Source organism: Ixodes scapularis, unplaced genomic scaffold, assembly GCF_016920785.2.
Source record: "Ixodes scapularis isolate PalLabHiFi unplaced genomic scaffold, ASM1692078v2 PGA_scaffold41__6_contigs__length_2269736, whole genome shotgun sequence".
Classification (NCBI taxonomy): Eukaryota; Metazoa; Arthropoda; class Arachnida; order Ixodida; family Ixodidae; genus Ixodes; species Ixodes scapularis.
The window spans coordinates 1696252-1705953 of record NW_024609870.1 but is presented as its reverse complement, the minus strand read 5'-3'; positions in this window follow the sequence as shown (position 1 = coordinate 1705953).

Here is a 9702-nt window from a genome sequence, read left to right as displayed (position 1 = left end):
AGATACTATTACAAATCAATGCAAGAAATGTACTCTACGACATCATCTTCAGCTCTCAGGAAGTGGCCGATCATGCGACCAAAGTTATGATCCATGTATCTAAAGAGGCGCATGTGACCGATTGAGATTTTTCATTTGTGAATTAGTTTGTGTGCTGCTGTACATTACCCCAAAATACAAAATAAAAACCTTCAAGTGATCGACGTCTTCGTACGCGCCTACTTATGACTTCTCCCATGCAAACACCCTAAATTTGTGTAAAAAATGTTGCCTTCGTATTTAAATTACCGCATGCATGGAGGAGTTGGCAATGCGCACGGCTGCCACGCGGCGGATGCGATTCGAACAAAACTCGATCTGGACCTTTTTTTTTTAAATCCTTTTTATGTTTCTTGAAGTTGCAACCCATTATTTTATTGTTCGTTTTGGTTCAGAACATTCCTGAATGTACCGCGTGTATAAAAGCAGCGGCAACACGCTGCTTCGGTCAGTCACCCTTTCGTCCCCGACGCAAGGCATTGGTACCTTTCCCTTAAGTATGTAGGCTCAAGCTCGCTTCAATAAATGTATTTTTAGTTTTACATTTGCTTAATATCTTCAATCCGTGACAATATCTTCCTTGTGCAAAGTACTTCATTCGGCTTATTTTGGAGTTTGGGAAACGCACCTAAAATGACAAAAAAAAAACAGAAATATATATAAGTAAGGCGCACTGCCAAATATTTGGCAAAATTGTATATTACATGTCGTTTAGATGAGGCTTCTAAATACATCCGTAAATGCGTTTTTGTATATTCACCACGATATATCCGATAGGACTGCTGACACCTCGCTGACCAACAATATCAGATAAATATCAGATACCCACTCGACGAGGCAGTCTCAGGCGCCTGTGCTGAATTCGCCTAGGACAGGCTCAGATTTATCAGTGTGAGGAAACAAATTTCCCTTTCTCCTTCCTCTACAAACAGTGCTCTTTGTCAGACTATGCTTAGAGTAGCCGTATAAACTGTCTACGCGAATGGCTCTTTTAAGTTGTGGGAAAGTGTAAGTTGTGCCTGCACGAACTTTCAAGGGAAGCTCTGAAGCGTGTACTACCATACCTCGGCATTCTCACTCATGAGTGCGATCACTCACGATCACTCACGCTCACCGTCAGGTTTGAGGTGATCGTGAGTGAGGCCGCGAGTCTCGAAAAATTGTGAGCGTGAGTGTGAGTGGGATCGTGAGTTATATGAATTCATGAGTGTGAGTGTGAGTGTGATCGTAAGTTATGTGAACTCATGAGTGTGAATGTGAGTGTGAGTCCTGAGACCTCATGAACGTGAGTCTGATTGTGAGTGTGATCGTGAGTACTGAGAGCTCATGAGTGTGAGTGTGAGTGCGAGTCCTGCGAACACATGAGCGTGAGTTTGATCGTGAGTGTGATCGTGAGTTCTGAAAACCATTGAATGTGAGTTTGACTCCAGAGAACTCATGAGTTCGAGTGTGAGTTCTGAAAACTGATGAGCGTGAGTTCTGAGGACTCATGAGTGTGAGCTTGAGTTCTAAGTGAAGTACTCACGAGCGTGAGTTTTGCGATCTCTTGAGTGTGATTGTGAGTTTCAAGGCTCATGAGCATGAGCCTGGATCAAGACGTGAGTCTTACCGCTCATTCACACTGTAATCGGATCCGCGCTCGCAAAGCGGTTGCGAACGCGGTTGTAGTATAAAGATCCAGTACAATTGCACGCGCACTTGATGTCATCGAGTGCGCGTGCAGTTGTACTGGATCTTTATACAACCGCGTTCGCAACCGCTTTGCGAACGCATATCCGCTTCCAGTGTGAATGAGCGGTTAGGGCAGATATGAGTCCGGTGGTTGCATTAGTCTGCCTGATGACGTGAGAGCTGCCGGGTCATCTTAGTGTGCGAGGAGACTCCCGCTTCGCAACTACTGTGTGGGGCTCAGGGTTGGTTTGGGTGTCGCTCGCCTGCTCCTCCGTTATGTGAGCGCGCTGGGTCCTGTGGAGGGTAGAGGAGGAAAGAGGGGGGGGGGGGGTGCTTGCTCTTGCAGGCTCCTCCTTGCCAGAGCTCTCTGCAATGTCTCAACCCGCTGTGGAGGGCAGAGGGAGTATGAGGGAGGAAGGGTGGGGGGGGGGGGGGGGGGGGTCGCTTTCGTCTCTCCTCGGCGTTCGCTCTCCGCTTCTTGGCAGACGGCGAGACGCCAACGGACTGACGGCGCCTCGAGGCGGTGCGGTAACGTCGGAGTTGGGGAAGCGCTCCAAACGGTTAGCGCTCCTCTCTCTGTGGCATAGAAAGGCTCGTGTGGATTTCGGCTCCTGTTGCCAAGTTGGTGCCGGTGCGCATAGAATTTTATGATTGCGTCAACTATACCGTTCGCACGGCTGCGACAAAAATTAAGTGACTCGCATGATCCTCGTCATCACCCAATCGAACAAGCAATTTTATCTTTCCGCACACCTCACCGTACTTTTCGCATATGAGTTAACAATCAAAAAGTGCAACGAAGGCGGTGTCATGATAGATCAAAGCTTCGAGTGAGATGTTTCACATTGTGCGATATCGTGCTTTTATGTGTCGTTCGGGACAAGATAGCACAAGCGCATGATATCCAGCCAGCAATGGCCAGGCGGAGCGACGAGAGCTGCATTCAGCTCCACAAGCGGAGGTGCCTCTGTTAATGCGGCGGCCAGTCTGCCCGTCAGGCCGTGGCGAGCGGCGGCGACCCTAATTTCAGCAGTTCCTGTGTGCACGTGCGCGCAATGTCCCTGTTTATTTTATGTTTGGAGCATATTCTAGAGTTGTCATTTGAACACCCAGTTTGAGTTGTCTTCATCACTTGTGGGGTCACTCTATAATAATCGCCGCCCGATCGGTCTGAGAAGGCAGCGAGAAGGCAGCGAACGGGTTTACTGCACTTCCCGGTTGCCCGTCTTCGAGAGCCGGCAGTCGGACCCGCCGACCATAGTTGCTGCCCGTCGTTCATAGCTCGCAGTCGGAGTCCGTGTCCAGGCCTGCGGATCGTCCTTCCCACGCCAGCGCTGCGTTGGCTAGCTGTTCCGGGCTATCACAGTCAGAGTCTCGCTGCAGAACCACTCCTGGACCGTCATGGCCTAGGACGGTATAGCAAGGGCTCGCCATTTCCGCCAGTCCTGATCCGAACCTCGCTGCTGGAATGCTCCGGGGATCGACATGGGCCGGACCAGCCAGAACGGCCCTATCGTTCCTGCCCGGCCCCAGCCTCGTGCAGCACGCTCTTCCTCTTTCCTCGCCGGCTGGCTCCCGCTCGCGCCTCGCTCGGCCGTCCTCTTCTTCCCCCGACGCCCTCATGACACTAGAATAAAATGTGGATAATTAGAACCGAACTCTGCATGCTAGAAAACAGTACACAAGCCTGGTGTAAAAAGGCGACAGGCAACAAAGTGCACGTGAGAAGGATATTTACGCTTGGCATGAGCTTTTTCAAAAGAAAACCTTTTGCGTTCTATTTCTTGCACGCCGTCACATTTGTTACCAGACTCAGGATTAAATTTTGTAGCCGAAACAAACAAAAAATTTTTCTTCGAAAATCTACTATTTAAAAACTTGCAGGTTTAAAAGGTTTTGGTTGCGACCGCGCGTGCCGAACGGCTCGCGCGGTCGCAACCAAATGCACGCTTATAACTACGAGTACCGGAACGGGGCAACGGGCATCTCGCGTGAAGTCCTGATCGCCTGATCCTCGATGACACAGCGAAGCCCAACAATCGGCCCGATTTTTCCCACCGTATTTCTCTATGTGGCTGTCTCAAAGACTCGTAAAACAACTTGTTTAATATGTTATTTTGCCGAGGAGTCTGCAAAACGAGTTTGTCAGACCACTTTCCAAACCTGCACATGTATTTTCGTTCAATTCAACAATTAATGTAAAATTCACTTACTTGATGCGTCGCACTGCAGTAATCCACTACTGTCGCCGTGTCGCTTCCCAAAATCTTGACGGGAAGCGGTAAAGTTTGACGCTTGAGTCACCTTCGCGACTGTGGCAGTCTTTCACGCAGCAATAACAACGTTTATTTTTTGGGGAAACTCTACGAGGGATAGGCGAAATGTCACAGGAACCCGGTGAGGTCATGGAGACGTGAAGTTGAGACTTACTTTTACGGAAAACGGTTCCAAAAAGGCTCACGCCGATCCGAAATGCCACGTTCACACGCGGTTCCTAAACGCGCCCGCCCGCAGTCCCCGTGCGACCCGCGTCGTCCACCTGTCTCACTCCAATGAATTTACTGGCTCCACGGGATGCGTAGAATTCGCCGTGTGCCGTGTGCCCGCTTACACTGAGAAGTAGAGGACGGCGGCGCACGGCGCCGCAACATCGCGGCGACTGCCCCACGGCCACGGCCGGGTTGCCGGCGCTCCGGCTGGGCGCGACTGCGAGGCGCCAATTGCCCGGGCTTCTCGGGCTTCGTGCATGACGCTGTGCTCCCCTTGCCCGTTGTTTACTCGTGCTGCGTTTTTACGTTATTATGGTTGAATGTATGGGTACTCAGAGGGTGGTAAGAATTTCTTGTAAAACAAAAATAATATATTTGAGAATCAACTTTTTACAATTAAATTGATTAAATTCTAAAACACTTCTTATCGCTTGAAGGCCTATGACACATATCGCGATGATTCAAGCCCGTAATGAAATTTTACAATGGTGTAGCACAGGGCAAGATTGATCAGCGGGTCGTTGAAGACTTGAAGTACGCTACTGCGTTCAATGAATACTTGTCAACCGAGCGACAGAAAACCTGTCTTGAACCGATGGCTACAGAAACGACGCGGGTTTGACGATTATGTAACATAAATTATAATATTTCTTGTGAGTGTGCAACCAAATGACTAGAAAAACCGTTTGTCATAATTTCTGCCAGTTATGAAAAAAAGAATGCCACTCAACTTCAACTTCCCGAATGTGCTGCTAATTTCCGGGAGCTAAATGCGCGAAATAATGTTAAATATGGTGTTTAAGAACACCGACCAGTTCAATTTTGATTGTGCCCGCGTAATCTGTTGTGGTCGCAAAGCTGTGACACTTCATGTCGTGCAAGCACGCACACTTAAAAGGACCATGAAGACAAGTGCACTTTCGATATTTTATTTTACAATTGGAATAGGCCTCAGGCAATCTTGTCAAAGTCATAACTAGGGATGCCGCGAACCACCCTAGGTTCGAATTCGAAAGGTTTCGATATTTTCAAACCGAATTGAGGTTCGAAATCGAAATATTTCGATATTTTCAACGGTACCGAGACTCGAATTCGAAAAGTTCGCAACTTTCAAACGCCGTGGATTTTCGCAATCAAAAAGTTCAAAGCTTTAACGGTTTCTTAAAATTCGGATTCGATTGTTTTGAATATTTCTTTACTTGTTATTCGAGAAATTCGAAGATTTCCAACTTTCCTAACTTGAAATTCGAGAGATTCGAAAATTTAAAACTTCTTATGATCTAAAGTTAGAAAACTTCGAACATTTGGAACTTCTTTGAATCTGAATTTCGAAAATTTGAAGATTTCGATTTTCTTTGGATCTGAATTTCGAAAAATTCGAACGTTTCAATTTTTTATAGACATAAAGTTCGATAAATTTGAAGATTTCGAATTTATTTCTGCACAAAGTTCTAAAGTTCGAAGGTTTCAATTTTCTATTAAGGCTAAACTCGAAAAGAACTTAGGAGGTTTCGAATTTCTTTAAAGTCCAAGTGCGCAAAGTTCGAAGACGGGTTATCATGTTCCTCCACAGTTTCAGTTTCAAATATTGTTTTCACGCCTCAGTGGTTTTTATGAAATCAGGTTTAGAAAAGTTCGGGTGTGATATTTAGACTGTGCGAAGTTGGTCAGGCAATTAAATGAGACGACGAGTGTCCCGGATGTACAGGAATATTTGCCAGTGCAGAGCGACGTGTGACCATAGAACAGTGATTGTGACCGCCAGCCCGGGGGGGGGGGGGGGGAGGGGGGGGGTAATTAACGTGCATCACGCAGTAGTGATCACATGAACGCAATGCTTAACGATACAGTCGATACTCATACAGTATGAAACGGCCAGGGGAAGGCAGGTGATTGAGGCTCAGAAAAGCTTGAAGCGATCTGGCAAACTGCCTCTCTACCCCCTTGCACGCTGATAGTAATCCGATCGAACGCCGCCCGAGTGACGCTGGCATATAGTAATATTAGTTTGTACATGATGCAAAACCATGATGGAATGAACTTCGAAAGAAAAATTGCACGAAGACAGAAAAACGAGAGGAGAACGTTTCAAACTCAGCTACCTCAGGACAACGTCGAGTTTGAGACGTTGTCCTGTCCCATTTTTTCTGTCTTACACTTTTCTTTCAAATTTCATTTTCAGTCTCAGGATTTTGCATCACGATCAACATACACCAGCTCGCCTGCACCTTGGCAATTTTTCAGTTTGTAATTGCTCTAGATGCGTATTTTCCGGGACGGAAGAAACGCCGAGCAAAACGCACAGAAGCCGACACAACTCGAGGTCGAGAAGCGTTCTACACGTCAGAAAAGTAAAAACTGGGGACAAAAAAAAAAAAAAAAGGGGGGGGGGATTTTGGACTGTTAAAGAAAACAATACAGGGAAAGACGGTGCGGTCGAGCTTATTTTAATCTGAAATTATTTATGCATATGTATAGCTACTGTCGTCCTTCACAGCATAAAAGATCGCGTAGATGGTCGTTGTTAGAAACTCGTCACTACTCGTCGCATGCTCAGTGGTTCGGAAGTTCAAAGCTATGTCTTTGCAACCTACATAACTATGCCAATAATAATAATAAAAAAATGAAACATAACAATAAATGCGGAAATAAAAAGCTGGCGAGAAAAAAGAAACAATCAAGAATCCGCCGGAAGTGTTGTATTCTTGCAGATTCAGAGGCCCCGAACTACGAAACAATTTCTCCTACCAAAATGTGTACAGGCTAAAAGAAACACGTTCCAAAAACGTAAAACGACAAAAAAAAAAAAAGAACTGAAAATGATTTTTTTTTTAATGACGTGCTGAAATTGAACAGTATTACAAACCTTCTCCCATGAGTTAATTTATTCCTCAACGTGAAAAAACAATAAATACATAATTTTGTATTCTGCAGATGGCAATAATATGTGCTGTCTGTGGTGTTAATTTAAATGCGAGACGAAAGCAATTACCGAGTTTAGGGCATAATCGCCCGTAGATACATGTTTGGACATTTCTTCGAAACTCATCTTGAACAGCAATATTCTTACCTAAAGACGACACTTACCTAGGCTATACATAGATAAGTCTTAAAAAGTTTAACATCTGTACCATACAGAGCTTCGGCTATAACGTGCTTCAAGTATGGAACGAACGACAATTGTCGAAAACCCGTCGTCCTTGCTTGCTCCTTCGGGAATTTATTTCTTTAAAACCAAGCATGCCAGATGATTGAAATAAACGGCATTGTCTTTCGCAAGGAATGCGGCACCGCATGTCGAAATTTGAGAAAAGAAATTACGAATGTACATCGTACGGCTTGAATCCAAATGAAACCGCCCGCCCGTCTTTCGAAGTTCGACGAACTTGAAACTTTTACCCTAAAAGTTCGAAGTTCTTCGAACTTTTGACTTTTCAGGAATCGAAAGTTCGAAAATTTTCGAATCCTTTAGATAAATAAATTCGAAAGTTCTTTGATAGGATGGATGCTTGGGCGAGTTGGTGAACCATACTTGACGGTGACAGCGCAGGGAAAACCAACCTCACACCAGACACTCAGGAAGACAAGCGCGTATGCTTGTCTTCCTGAGTGTCTGGTTTGAGATTGGTTTTCCCCGCGCTGTCACCGTCAAGTTCGAACGTTCGAAAATGATCGAATTTCTTAGCGTAGGGAGCTCAAAAGTTCGAAAAGCTTCAACCATTTTAGTGGAAGAAATTCGAAAGTTCGAAAATCATCGATTTTTTAGTCTATCAAGTTCGAAAGTTTGACAAGCATCCAATTTCGCAGCGTAATAAGTTCGAGAAGGATCGAACTTTTTTGCGTAAAAAGTTCGAAGGTTCGAAAAACATTGCGTTTCTGAACGTGTAAAGTTCTAAATTTCTAAAAGCGTCGAACTTCTTAGTTTAACAAGTTCGAAAATTCGATTTCCGTCGAATTTCTCGATATGTAAAGTTCAAAAAATTTGAAATATTTCGAACCGCTTGAATCGATCATCGAACCTTCGGTTCGAAAGGAGTTCGCGGCATCCCTAGTCATAACTCATAACCTGTACTGACGCTTGTGTGCCGAACAAATCACAGACCCCGTTAGTATTCGACCCCGTTAGTATTCGTACCCGTGGCGACGCCTCGAAAAGGCGGGAAGACCTATTTTCCGTGACGTTCAAGCGTAACATCAGAGTAGGCTCGTAAAGGCCGGTTCACACATCTGCGTTCCGATATAGAGGAACGACAGAAACGACACGAACGACATGACACCGGGACCACCGTGACACATGATTGCTTGATAAAGCTGCTCTTTGCCATCTCTGTCACGTTCTGTTATGCGAACAGAATCGTCCCGGTGTGATGTCGTTTGTGTTGTTTCTGTCGCTCGGAACGCAGATGTGTGAACCGGGCTTGAGGTAATAGACCGACCCACCGCCAGTTTCGCTACGCCTACTCCGGCGCAATGCATTGCGGGAAGTGTAGCCTTTCCGCACGAGGGTCAACGCCACTGTAGGCTTGCGAGTGTCGATCACGAGCCGTCTCGTGCACTACCACTGCCTCCTGTGAAGTACAACTATATATATGGCTGCGTCACGCACGCTCCAGACGGTTGGTAAGGGGGGAGGGGGTTGTATAAAACGGGAAAAGGGGTTTAATGCCTATGCAGATTGTTATCCTCCAGGAAGGGGGAAAGAAAGATGAGAGAGGGGTTTGTTAAAAATAGTTGGCCGCAAATATACGGAAGGGTGCCAATCAATCACCGTATGTGAGGGAAAAGTTGGAGAGGAAATGTAGAGCGTTGGGCAGATCAGCTCATGGGAAACAGCGACGCGCGCAATCTAGCTGGTAGTTGTGTCTCTTTCAGGACTAATATGAGTCACAGGTCTGTTGCGTCGCCGCGAAGCGGCGGCGCGATTAAATTCGCGTTTCACGGCTACCACAATTGTCATTGTGGTAGCCGTGAGAGTGTGTGAGATCGGTCTATTGGTCAAAGCGAACGGCGAGCTCTGGTTTTCATTTTTTGTCGGGAGGCGTTTACAGCTATTCCGTTTTCCTGGTTGATAACAAGAACCTATTGATATGTCGGCCTGAAATGTTCACTACAGTACACACGGATGAGCACTGTTAAGCACTATATAAATAGGATTACGCTTCCAGCGAGAGCTCCAGCACGTGGAATCGGTCAGCTGCCCAATGGCAAAGAAGACGACGTAGGCGATAGATCTCCGCCAGCTCCGACTCTACACACTACAACAATGTAAATACCTTGTTCATCGACTCTTAAAGACTACCGAAACCGACAGGTTAACCTCTACGTCACTACCTGTTTCAGAAAACTTGCAAGACGAGAATGCAAAACATCAGTTTTGGTATTTTGCGTGCATTGCTGGGCACAAAATAAGCCTTACATAATTCTACAAAAAAAGAAAAAAGAATGGTATAGAGGCTACCACCGCGTTGAGAAACACTTCTTTAGAAAAAGTTTGTAACGATTA